This window comes from Squalius cephalus (assembly GCF_949319135.1).
Source record: "Squalius cephalus genome assembly, chromosome: 8".
Lineage (NCBI taxonomy): Eukaryota > Metazoa > Chordata > Actinopteri > Cypriniformes > Leuciscidae > Squalius > Squalius cephalus.
In genome coordinates, this window is record NC_137129.1 from 14,440,056 (window position 1) to 14,453,141 (window position 13,086).

Genomic DNA, 13,086 nt, shown 5'->3' on the forward strand with positions numbered 1-13,086 from the left:
AGCATAAAACACCACACATTAAGTAGCCTATGCTGTTCGTCCATTATTAACAGTGACTGTTTTCTTCCAATTTAAAAAAAAAAAAAAAATTGTTTTAGTCACACTGATTTGTCCATTCATTTGATGAATCAAACGTTATCAAGGTTTGTTAGAACTCCGGCAAATTGATCTGGTTGAACCATTTGTTTTTGCGAATCGGTTCCTCTGATTCACGAGAAAGAACTTCGAACAGAACGATTGGCTCGCGAATCAGACATCACTACGATCGCATGGCGAGGCTTGAGTCACTCAGACATTGTAGATTATTTGCTGGAACCTTTCGGTAAGTAGAATGAAGGCACAATCTTTCGCAATCTATCTTAATAAATGCGTATTAGATGTTAAAAAGTGACTGTTGAAAATAGACTTGATGAGCGACCAGAGCGCCATGTATGATGAGCATTTAAGCGAATTGTGTGGCTGTGGAGGAGGGTGTTGCCCAAATACCGGCTTTCTGTCGGAAATCATGGTTGGCAGAGTTATCAGTGTAGTTTTCGGTTATTTTTCCTGAATTATAGTAGCTGTAAATAACATTTTGCATAAAAAGCTGTGTTTAATGTCCTTAACATGCTGTTTTGTGGGATATGTCGAGACAAATGTCTGGGGGGACCAGCATAAACTAAATTTTACAGGATTTTAGTAAAATAACAAAGACTATACACGATTTTCGTTTTAAAATGAGGTTTAATAATTTGGTATTGTCAGTCTAAAGGCCAGTTTCAACGGTTTAGGGCGACATCTTGTCATTTTTCTGTCCACGTCTCTGTCGTTAAAGCTCCAAATTGAAAGCTATGTACGAAGTAGGCTACTTCTGTGGGGGAAAATAGACATATAAGATTGAAAAAATTGGTCGTGTAACTTTTTTTTTTTTTTTCATGATAAGAACCCTTGGGTATTTTAGCATTATTGTCAATAGGAGAGTAAACATGTCTTTCTACCCATACCATCGCAGCATCTAAGTAATTCAGTAATTCAGCCAGGTCACCCACATCACAGATTCAAAGTCAGGATTTGTGCCAGTTTCTTTTGACTTAAGAGGGATGCTGAACAAGGTAATTTCTTCTATTATTGAGTGATGACATTTTAGTGGTATGCATTGTGTTTGTGTTCCGTAGACCTGTCATGATTAATAGCAGAAAGTAAGACACCCACCCAACAGGTCATTCACCATTCAGACCGACAATTCACATTTACAGATGACTTTTACAAGTTATCTTATGTAAGATAACTGGTAAAAGGACTGCTATGGTTGCACTTGGGCTACATTTTCATTTTTTTAGGCCTATTTGTTGTCAGCTTTGTTTGCTATAGTGTTGCAATTACAAATGTCGTTTGTAGAGTTGTTTTTAATTCATACTGCCCGCTCTCACATGTTTTAACTAATGCCTGCTTAAAGACTGGAGGCAAAGCTGTTTTCTGCAGAAGAAAATGTTTTAGCGGAGCAAGTCAGCTGTTTTCATCAGAAATGCATCACATTTACGCTCCAAGCCCGTGGTATTTTTGTCTGCTTTGCACATTGTTTTTCATTCTCTACATTGGACTTCTTATGTGGTAAGAGAAAGACCAGCAAATTCTCAGGACCAAGAATTCTGCAGAGCTTTCCCCAAGAGGGTCCCGATCCTCAAATAAATACTTCCACATGACCTTCAGTCCGTGTGCCAGAAAGAGCTGTTTCTGCACTCTCAGTGACGTACAGGATTCCTTGAGATGTCAGTGACTGCTCGTTTTTTTGCAGTGCGGTTTTAGCTATATGGAGCTCCTCTTTTGTTCAGTTCCTTGGGAATTTTACTTGCCCTGAGCTGTGGTCTATAAAACTCGATCGCGAGGTTGTAGGGTGCCAGGGAAATGTAGATCTCATCTGCCCAGCTGGATGACTATGACCAGGCACTAACATCTTACATGAAAGAAAAATCACATGGAGCTCCTTCCTAAAGTGCCAGAGGTGGTGTTTGTCGATGGTAGGGGTCACAGAGCTCTTTATTCTAATCATATCCGAAAAATCGTTGTGTATTCTCTCTAGGTTTAGGACTTTGATAGTTACCAGCCCCTGCAGAATGAAAATGAATAAACATGCTCCTATCTCCAGCTTTGAAGTATGTGCCAAAGTTGGTGAGCATCAGCCAGCACTTAACCCCAAACCGGATATGGGTCATGCAATTATCTGTTTGATAAACAGTTGTTAGCCACACACAGTGTGCCAGGGTGTATGCCAACTTGCACTTAGCCGCAGGTGATTTAGGCTAATTTATGTTCCAGATGTTAGTCATTTAGGCTATGTGCTGATGCTGATAAGATGCGACTTGTGCATCTTTGTGGGGCGAATTTCAGTGCAGAGCATTTAACGTGCATAATAATATATGATATTTTTTTAAAATTCCATGCGTTTATTAGCTTAAATTGGACAGACTAGAAATATTTTCATTATTAAGATTAACTCATATTGTCATTGCATGCATGCATTCTTGTGCACAAGAACATATTTGCTTAGGCACAAGACTCTTAAAATGACTACGATTTGACAGGTTTTCACTGTTTTTCTCAGGTTTAGTTGCTGACTCAAAGCTTAAGTGGGATTGGTGGTCCAGGTGGTTTGTCTGTTGTTCATTTGTGTGTGAGAACTCTCTTAGTTCAGTGATGCAAGTATTCTTGCAGGTGCACATGAGCGCAGCACGCACAGATGTATTGAACTGTGGGTACATCCAGTTTTACTCAAACAAATAACATCACGCAAATCAATCAGAAACACTCTCCAGCCGACTGGAACTTTATTCATCATGTCAAATGATGGAATTCCATTGGGAGCTTAATGTGAATTATTGATCATCTGCCCACCCAGAAAAAAAAAACAGTTATGAAAATGTGTGCCTAATTGGAAGTGAATTGATTTCTGCTAACATTCCTTAAACGAAGAACATGTCATGGAAAAATATCATTCAGGAAATAGGGGTGGCCGATATACGGTAGATACAATTAACCGATAGAAATTTGTCAACCTGTAGAGATTTTTGACTATCGTCTCTATTGCGGTTACGCTCATGTGACGTTGCTGTGCTGCGCAGTAGCAGTAAGCTGCGAAAGACGTATGTGCATGCTCTCTGCGCGAGACACGCGACATGAAGCCCTTGCTCATAGAGCGCGTGAAAACTGAACTCAGTAGCCTACTTTTTGCGCCTAATTGGGCTTGAACGGTGAAGTCATGTCTTAAGTAAACGTAAGCAGTTGAGAAAGAACAGCTAGCAAGAACAATGCACGAGTATAATGGATCCGTGCAGTCGGTCTTAAAGTGATAGCATCCAAATTTACCTGCTGTCATTATTAATGTTATTCAAACAACAAAAAATAGAGAAAATCTCTCACTGCTCTTGACTGAATCACTTTTGTAACTTTAATAAGAATAAATGTAGGCTATATTTAATTTACACAGTAAATACCATGCATTGATTTAATTATACATTTTATGTAGTAGGCTATATCTAGTGCTTGATGTTTTTCAGGTAGGTCCATTTCATTTGTGTCTTGGTTCTATGGTTTTCTTTGGTCTTTCTTAATCACTGTTTATTTGTCTTCAGGAAGCTTGAAAGTTTTTTAGGCTAGTATTCGTTTTTTAAATGAAATTGTATTTTTTTCCGTGTAATCGACTATTGTTTCCAGTGTCGACAAGTAGCAGCTGTACCGTTTAGTCGACTAGTCTTGCACATCCCTAATAAATGACCACATTTTAGGGATGGGCTCTTCAAATCAGGCTCTTTCAGTCATGCAAGTATAGCTCCTTTTTCTTTGAACGGGGAAACATCAAATTATCCAAAGCTGTTCACCACGATTAAATCACCAGTGAAATCTGACAACAACTGTATAATAAATTTTGTTTCTAAAAGCTCGGATCATGACAAAAAACCCTGCATTTTTCAGGCTAGACCAGTCATTATGCGCATATCTCAGAACACTGACTGTTTCTATAGCTGCCAAAGCTTCTAAAGCGGCTGCAGTGACGCAGTGACTTTGGCTCTTTTTTTTAGAAGATGGGACTTCTTCCGCCATATTGCGCTTTGCACTTTCCCATTCATTGTAATATGAGTGCTCCGTCTTTGTATATCTAAAGTCTTTGGTTTATCTCAACCCTGTTCAAACTCGCTTAACTGAAGGGGTGGTAAATGCCCCTTTTCACAAGATGTAAAATAAGTCTCTGATGTCCTCAGAGTGTGTATGTGAAGTTTTAGCTCAAAATACCCCACAGATAATTTTTTTATAGCATGTTAAAATCGTCCCTTTTTGAGGGTGAGCAAAACGCGTCGTTTTGTGTGTCCATTTAAATGCAAATGAGCTGCTGCTCCCTTTCAAGAAGAGGGCGGAGCTACAACAGCTCGTGTGTTAGCAGCTCCGATTACCTCACGCAGACACGCACTGAAATGTCAGAAACTGTTCTGCCTTTTATGTTCAAACCGGAGTCGGACAATGATGGAGAGACTCAAGAAGAAGTGAACATGTAGAATGCAACAGGACATTTCTGAATGGTTAGTTGATGAATTGATGTAGCTGATCTGGAGTTAACTATACCTTCTAGTCATTGATTAGCTTATCTGTCATAATAATCTATAAATGCGTTCCCGGGGAGGCGTTTATGTAAATTTTAGGGTTTGTGATGTCACTAACCTGAGAGGAACCTCGTGTAGTCCCTATCAGTCAATTTGGCGTTTGTTGTAGTCCTTAAAAATCGATTTCTGTAAAAGAGAATATCTCCCTTTGCTTTGAACTTTGAGCGTTGTAACTTTGCAGATGTTGTTTATGCTCAAACAGCAACATAACGCACTAATTAAAGTTAGAAAAGTGAAATCATAATCAACCACCCCTTTAACTGAAATGATCTAGTAACTCTGAAGACCCTGATTAGCTTGTTCCGTTTGATTAGGTTTGGAACTAAACTCTGTAGGTCAATGGCCCTCCAGGACCGGATTTGAGGAACCCTGTGTTAGGACTTCAGTGTTGCAGCACCAGGACCTAAAGAAAAGCAGAAATATGTGTTATTAAATGATTCACTCATTGTTTAATAATATCATATTGCAATTCAAACCTCATTATCATTTTCTGACCACTCATGCAGCCCTGTTTTATATTGTCATCCTTCAACTATTTCTGTGTGAAGAAGATGTGCACAAACCCAATTCAGTTTCTTCTTAGACAATTGTAAGAACCTCCCATGTCCTTTACGTAACAAACATCTTAAACTGTAAACTCTCAAACATGCAGCTGCCAAACAACATTTCAGCTGTTGCCAAGTAAACATAACTTTGGTTTCGTTTTTCACAGCAGGGGAGTTATTAAGCCGTACGCTCCAGTGCTCCTACTGATGTGCTCTTACTTGTGTTAGAAGTGTTTAGTGTTGCTCTGACAACTCCTTGTCTACCTTAATTGTCTTCTGTCCGTACAGAGAAATAGAACTCTTTGTGACTTGTAGCACTTGTCAGTGTTTCCCACATGATCCTCCTCCCCAGAAATTGGCTTACAAACAAATATGTTAAACAAAAACACACTTTTTATTGACATTTTAATAAATAACACAATGTGGTTTTCTATAACATAATGTAATTTAACCAGCCAGTAAGTAGATTTTATTACCATTGCTAACTAGGGCTGCACGGTATATTGAAGTTATCAATGTATCGATATTTATATCGCAACGGCTTGCGATAACAGAATGAATACTTTAAAAAGTTACAATAACTCAAAGTTTTAGGTTGACGCAAAAAGCAGATAATGTAGACGACAAAAATACACACTGTTCACTTCGGGTGGGAATCTTTAGGCACCTCACGATCTGATCCAATTCCGATTCTAGGAGTCACGATCCAATTCAAAAACAATTCTTGATCTACTTTTTTTTCTTATTAATTGTTTACCAACTTGAAAATCTTAATCTTTTTTTTCTATTTAATTACATATGGAATTTTAAGTAGGGTTGGTACGATCCGTTTTTTTTGCCTCCAATACCGATTCCGATACCTGGGATTCAGTATTGGCCGATACCGAGTACCGATACTAAAATAATAATAAATAAAAAAACAGTGCTGAATTACCTAATGAACTGTATCTGTTTTCCTCACTGTGGGGAAGAGACTGTGATTAATCTTTTGTGAAAGGCATCAGGCTTGACTTAAACATTTTTTTCCTAACTTTGTAAAACAATATACAGACAAATATGTAGTGAATTATTTATTAAATGATTGTGCACCAGTGCAGCAACTGTAAATAAACCAATAGCTTCACTAGCTTGGTAGACATTCAAAATAAAGTCAGGGTGACTCCTTTATTCATAGTCTCGCGTAGCAAGACCTTCAGACTGACGGCAGAACACCAACGATCATGTAGTCTAGTATGACCATAGACTGTAAAAAAATGTATGTAGTGTCTGTGATGTCACCTGTAGGTTTCTGAAGAGCATTTTTGAAGCCCAAAGTGGGCGGAGCCGGCCGTCGCCATCTTGGTAGCGTATCACTCCCAAATAAAAGAGGCGGGATTAGCTGAGGTAACGTGACGCTAACAGACAGCAGACAAACGGCTAGTAGTGACAGCAGCGGCAATCCACCTGTCACTCAAGTGGCCATGCCCTTAATTATGCAGAACTTTAAGGCTTAATATAATTTAAATGGATGAGGTATAAAAAAATCCCCCCCCCCCCCCCCACAGTTGTCATGAAGGCCAAAATTAGCTAGGCTATATAGACCAAAACCACTTTTTGTTCTAGGCTGTAAAGTAAAGTAAAGTAAAGGGCATTTTAACATGGGGGATTGACTCTCTTTTGCAGCCTGTCTCTAGTGGTCAGTAGAGGAATTGCAGTTTAAGTCACTTCTGTGTTGGTTTCACGAGACATATGTGACCCTGGACCACAAAACCAGTCACATGGGTCAATTTTTTAAAATTGAGATTTATACATCATCTGAAAGCTGAATAAACGAGCTTTCCATTGGTGTATGGTTTGTTAGGATAGGACAATATTTGGCAGAGAAACAACTATTTGAGCATCTGGAATCTGAGGGTGCAAAAAAATTGAAACATTGAGAAAATCTATAAAGTTGTCCATTTATGTTGGCGACTGTGCTGCATTCACTCACAAAAATAAATGTTTTATATATTTACGGTGGGAAATTTACTAAATATTTTCATGGAACATGTTCTTTACTTAATATCCTAATGATTTTTGGCATAAAAGAAAAATCTATAATTTTGACCCATACAATGTTTTGTTGGCTATTGCCACAAATATACCCGTGCGACATGTGACTGGTTTTGTGATCCAGGGTCACATATGTCAAAAAACAGTTATGAAAATGTGTGCCTAATTGGAAGTGAATTGATTTCTGCTAACATTCCTTAAACAAAGAACATGTCATGGAAAAATATCATTCAGGAAATAGGGGTGGCCGATATACGGTAGACACGATTAACCGATAGAAATTTGTCAACCTGTAGAGATTTTTGACTATCGTCTCTATTGCGGTTACACTCATGTGACGTTGCTGTGCTGCGCAGTAGCAGTAAGCTGCGAAAGACAACTCATTTCAGTATGTGCATGCTCTCTGCGTTGCTCATAGAGCGCGTGAAAACGTAACTTTTTGCGCCTAATTGGGCTTGAACGGTTAAATACACATATGTGTCAAAGTGAAGTCATGTCTTAAGTAAACGTAAGCAGTTGAGAAAGAACAGAGCAAGAACAATGCACGAGTATAATGGATCCGTGCAGTCGGTCTTAAAGTGATAGCATCCAAATTTACCTGCTGTCATTATTAATGTTATTCAAACAACAAAAAATAGAGAAAATCTCTCATTGCTCTTGACTGAATCACTTTTGTAACTTTAATAAGAATAAATGTAGGCTATATTTAATTTACACAGTAAATGCATGCATTGATTTTTTTTATACATTTAATTATACATTTTATGTAGTAGGCTATTTCTAGTGCTTGATGTTTTTCAGGTAGGTCCATTTCATTTGTGTCTTGGTTCTATGGTTTTCTTTGGTCTTTCTTAATCACTGTTTATTTGTCTTCAGGAAGCTTGAGATTTTTTTATTCTAGTATTTGTTTTTTAAATGAAATTGTATTTTTCCGTGTAATCGACTATTGTTTCCAGTGTCGACAAGTAGCAGCTGTACCGTTTATAGACAGTAAGGTTGCCGCTTGAGTATGACTCGCATTAATGAAAAACAATGTATGTATACAAAAACTTTTCTTTTTAAATATTAAGCGCAGCTTTTTAATGAAGCAGCAACATGATATGATAGATAGGACAGAACAAGAAAGGCTATCTATAAACTTTCATTGCGGTTTCAGTTTTCGGGCCAAGTGCATCCAGAATTTTCAGTTTCGGTTTCGGCCCAGAATTTTCATTTCGGTGCATCCCTAGTTGAAGTGATGCTTTCTTGTGAAAATTGTTTGTTGGCTATTTTTATTTTTTAAATATCATTTAAATAGATGTTACACACTGAAAGCATTATCGTATCACATTAATAAACATGTCATCACAGATCATATTTTTTTTCAATATTGTGCAACCCAGTTGCTAACTAATAGCGGTATTTTGAGTCTGTGGTTCAGTAAGCGAGAGTCTAATCTGAGATGATTCAGTCAGGAAGTGAGTTTGTCTGACCGATTCAATCTGTTCAATTTATTGCCTTGGTGTTGCAGATTCAAGCGCAGTGGCTTTACTTATTAACAGAGACTCTGGAAACACTGGTGGAATTCATCTTTTTATCTGCTTTTAATTAAGCTCAGTTCATTGATTGTGGACTGAGGTGTACTAAATGTAATATTTAGCCAACATACATCAGATATCAAACTGTAGTCTTCCAGAAGGCATTGTTCCATACATTTGATTCAGGATCCAAGATGACAGTTCTCATGACAGCCTCTGACTCGCACCAAATGCGTCATTGTACAGATGTCTCGAGAGGCTCCTCTGGTTCAGGCTTGTTAGGATGATGAGATAGAGTTAATTAATAGTTTATCATTTACATTTAATCATTTAGCAGAAGCTTTTGTCCAAAGCGACTTACAAATGAGAACAATAGAAGCAATTAAATCAACAAGATGGCAACAGTATGTAAGTCAAGTCAAGTCCCAGTTAGTCAAGCAAAGGTTTTTATTTTTTATTTTTTTTTAAAATAAATAAATAGAGAAACAGAATAGAACAGAACAAGTAAGTGCTAATATTAATGGGTCAAGTGTTCACAAAACACTTTAGCCATAGCTGCTCAGATTTAGTTAGGCAGATCATTTCACCAGCAGGGAACAGATGAGGAAAAGGTCCATGAGAGTAATTTTATGGCTCTTTTGGATGGCACCACAAGGCGCCGTTCACTTGCAGAACGCAAGCTTCTGGATGGCACATAAGTCGTGAGTTTAGGTATAGTGGTGCAGTGGTTGTCTTGTAGGCAAACATCAGAGCCTTAAATTTGATTATCAACATTAAAATTGGATAGGTCAGTCAGGAAGTGAGTTTGTCTGACCGATTCAATCTGATATAATTTATTGCCTTGGTGTTGCAGATTCAAGCACAGTGGCTTTCCTTATTAACCTAAACAACATTGAAATTGGATAGGTAATATTTAGGCCTAGAGCTTTGAAGTGCTGGAAAAGTGTGAAGTACTTTAAAAAGTCCTTTAAAAAAGTGGTTGAAATATTCAACTATTTCTTCCACAATACCATGGTTACAGGTAACGTCGCTACATTAAATCCATGGTGAATGTTAGTGATTTGTGGACTGGAGAGCCTTCTATAACTTGTTCGTTCATGGCACAATGTTTCTCTTGGTTTCCACGTCAGTGCTGTTTGATCTGATACAGTATCTATGGTAACAGAGAATTCTTCGCCGAATTTGGATGCTAATGTCTAATATTGCTCCGAGCTAATAAACGGTCCACTCTGCATGGCTCAAACAAGATGCCTCTTGTTTGAGGCATGCAGAGTGGACCATTTATTAGCTTTATTTCGTTTCGCTTTCATTTCGTTTGCCTTATGATGTTTCTCATATGCAACAGAAATGGCAGCTCTTATCAGTTGGGCGACGTGGTCTAACAAAATCTAGTTGCGGCGGCAGGAAAAAGGTTCACAAAATGCGACCATTTGGTTGCAGTCCAGAGCCCTGAGCGCTGAATCACAACAAATAAAAAGCAAAAATAAAATTCATAATCATAAAAGGCGAACAGTGGTTAATTGTTGATTTTTTGCAAGTCAGTTAATCTAAGGTCTGGCTACGTAAGACATGTTAAAACTAGTAACAAACAGTGTAACATGCAATTAATATAGAATATAAAATTCCAACTGAAATAACCGTTAATTGGTGATATATATTCGCACATTACTTAAAAAGCCTGTGATCTCAACAGGAAGTTATGCAATGGTGAACGTAACCAGTGTTTTTTTATTGTCTTACATCCATTAACTTGAAACACCGGCGAAAGCAATCACTCTGCACAGATCTACCTCCCAATGTTGTATTGCTCTTTTACAGTGGCTTATTGTTCTCATCCCATGAAGTGGTTATAATAGAAATGCTTTTAATTAATCCAGTGGAGGGCCATGGGTGGCTGCCCGAGCCTGCTGTGACGCAAGACTGGGATTTAATCACGAGAAGATGGGGTGGGAAAAGAGGGAAAACTCATTCCCCTCATGTCAGGCTGTTAAAAGTGGCAAAACTTCTGGTGTTCAGGCAGGAAACTATTCACATCATGCTACGAGATTAAAGATTTAAAATAGGTGTTGGGTGGAATTTAATCCCATACAATAATGTAAAATGTGAGGCCTGTGTTTAAAGTTGAAGTGAACATTTTGAATGGCAAAATATTTGATCCTATCCCAGTTTTATGTGCAGTGTGTTTGGGAAACATATTTGGACCTTAGTTGTGTTTGAAACCACACCATTTGTGATTAAACATTTATATCTACTGAAATAAATTTGGGGTGAAAACACAATTGAATGTTAATGTCAAATTCGGGTACTAAATTGTAAGACTTGTACCATATGATTTGTGTGATGCGATGCAGCAGTCTCCTTCAAGGAGATTTAGGATTTGTGCTTTGGCCAACTGAACAGACTTCCCAGACTCTTTTCCCCTCTGCTTCATGGAGGATGATGGAAGAGTCTAGCTCACATGCCGCATGCATTGCATTTAAAGGTGCAGAAAGTGTAGCCTAGATTAGTAAAAAATATTATTCTTTCGTAAGTAATTTTCCATTGGGATTACACTGCATGGTAGGCTTGGTGTTTCTTTAATGTGTGGATGAATGTTTAGTACTAAAGTAACTGAGATCAATTTCAATTTTATTTTGTCTTTAAAGCTGCAGTCCGTAACTTTTTTTGTGTTCAAAATGTACAAAATGTATATACTAAACGAGAGCATCATGAATCCATTTTCCAAACTGTGTTTTTGTCTTATCTTCAATCACTATGATGCACACCTATAATTAGTGTTTATATTCAGACTATCTTAGACTGTTACGGGTCATACCCCTGCGGAGTAACCCAGTACATGCGTGACTCGTCATAGACATAAACAGAGAGAAGTAGCTCTGGCTACAATGTTCTTCCACAAGACGCATGCAGTTCTGTTTATTAACTGCTAGCGCCAAAAGTTACAGTTTTAAAGTCAACATGAAATGGCATTCGCAGCCCATTTTACATCTGTAATGTGACGTATTTCCAAGTCAAATAGGATATTCAGTGTGAAAATGTGTAGGGCAGTGCCAAAATTGTTTCCAGTTCAATTTATTTAGCGTTTTGAGTCTTTGTGTCATGTTGGTAGACACAAGTGTTTGCCTCCCCTGTCTTTGTCGTCTTCTTTTTTTTACAATACTGACGGTCCAGCTGCAGTTCTCAGACAGGAAACCCTCTGACATCAGCATAAGGTTGCCTGTTGTTTGAAAACACACAGCTGCAGACACAGGGAATGTCCCATGAAAAAAAAAAAACAGCATCCAAAATACCCACTTTGACTATGAGTGTTTCCCAACGTTTTTGCCACAGCACAGTTTTGATAAGTAAAAAATCCCACGGCAAACGGGCAGAAATCTTGTGTTTTTTAAATAATTAACACTGTCATCAAAGTTGGTATTGTGACTTTCTATATGGTCATGCATGTCATTAAAATTAAATGACCATTTAATGAAAATCAAGCTTAAATGGAGTTCTGAGGTTTTTGACCAGTGATTGACAGAGATGTGCGTTTTGTCCATCACTGGAACAGCCGCATCTGAGACAATCTCAGCATTACGTTTTCATCAACTCACAGGTTATAAGCCTAAGTTAATTGTTAATTGTAAAAGATATGAGGTTTCCGCCTGATAACGACGATATAGCCTTATTTGTAGCATTTATTTCTTTATTTATTTTTTGTCATTTGACAACCTCTCACGGCACATTAGCGTGCTGGGGCATCCTCTTGCTGAATAGTGTTCATTGCACACTAAAGTGTGTGTGTGTGTGTGTGTTTGTTTCATTGATACTTGCGAGACAGGATGAGGGATTTCCTGTGTTGTGATCTCCTTCCCTGCTCTGGCAAATTTTGGCAGTCCTGACCTTTCAGAGTTCTGTGAGAATCTGGATTCCTGCATTCAGACAGACCTCCAGGCCAGACCACTGGTGGTCTCCTAGGGGTTTACAGGAAGGTCACATTGTCCACCTTCTTGTGAAAGAAGATCCCAGAGGATTGTGAAGTTTTTGAAGTGAAATTATGTTTATTCGAATTTGGTTGATTCAAATTTGGTAGAAATGTTTATATATTTTGTCTAATGATTAGGTTTTAAAGTGACATCAGCCTAATATTCTTGCTTATCTAAGTAAGGTTAATCAAACAAGAAAAGACAAAGATAATAAAATTAACTCATTGCATAGTCTTCAAAGTATTATACATATAGATTAATCCTACTAGAGCAACAAAAGAGCAATGTTGTTTTACATTTGACTACTTTCTGTTGATAAAGACTTTCAAGACTTTTTTCCACAGGAATGCTGTATTTGTTAAGCTCTAAGTTGTTCCTAATCACCTCTAAGAGAGGG

At 37.9% G+C, this 13,086-nt stretch overlaps 1 protein-coding gene across 1 annotated transcript in view; it reads left to right on the forward strand.

The window, feature by feature from the left end:
* The first annotated feature begins 211 nt into the window (after positions 1–211).
* ptp4a3a (protein tyrosine phosphatase 4A3a) overlaps positions 212–13,086 on the forward strand; it is a 33,584-nt gene continuing 20,709 nt past the window's right edge. The window contains exon 1 of the mRNA XM_079877991.1: positions 212–322. The gene's annotated coding sequence lies outside the window, so the exon portion shown is untranslated. The remainder of the gene's footprint in view (positions 323–13,086) is intronic.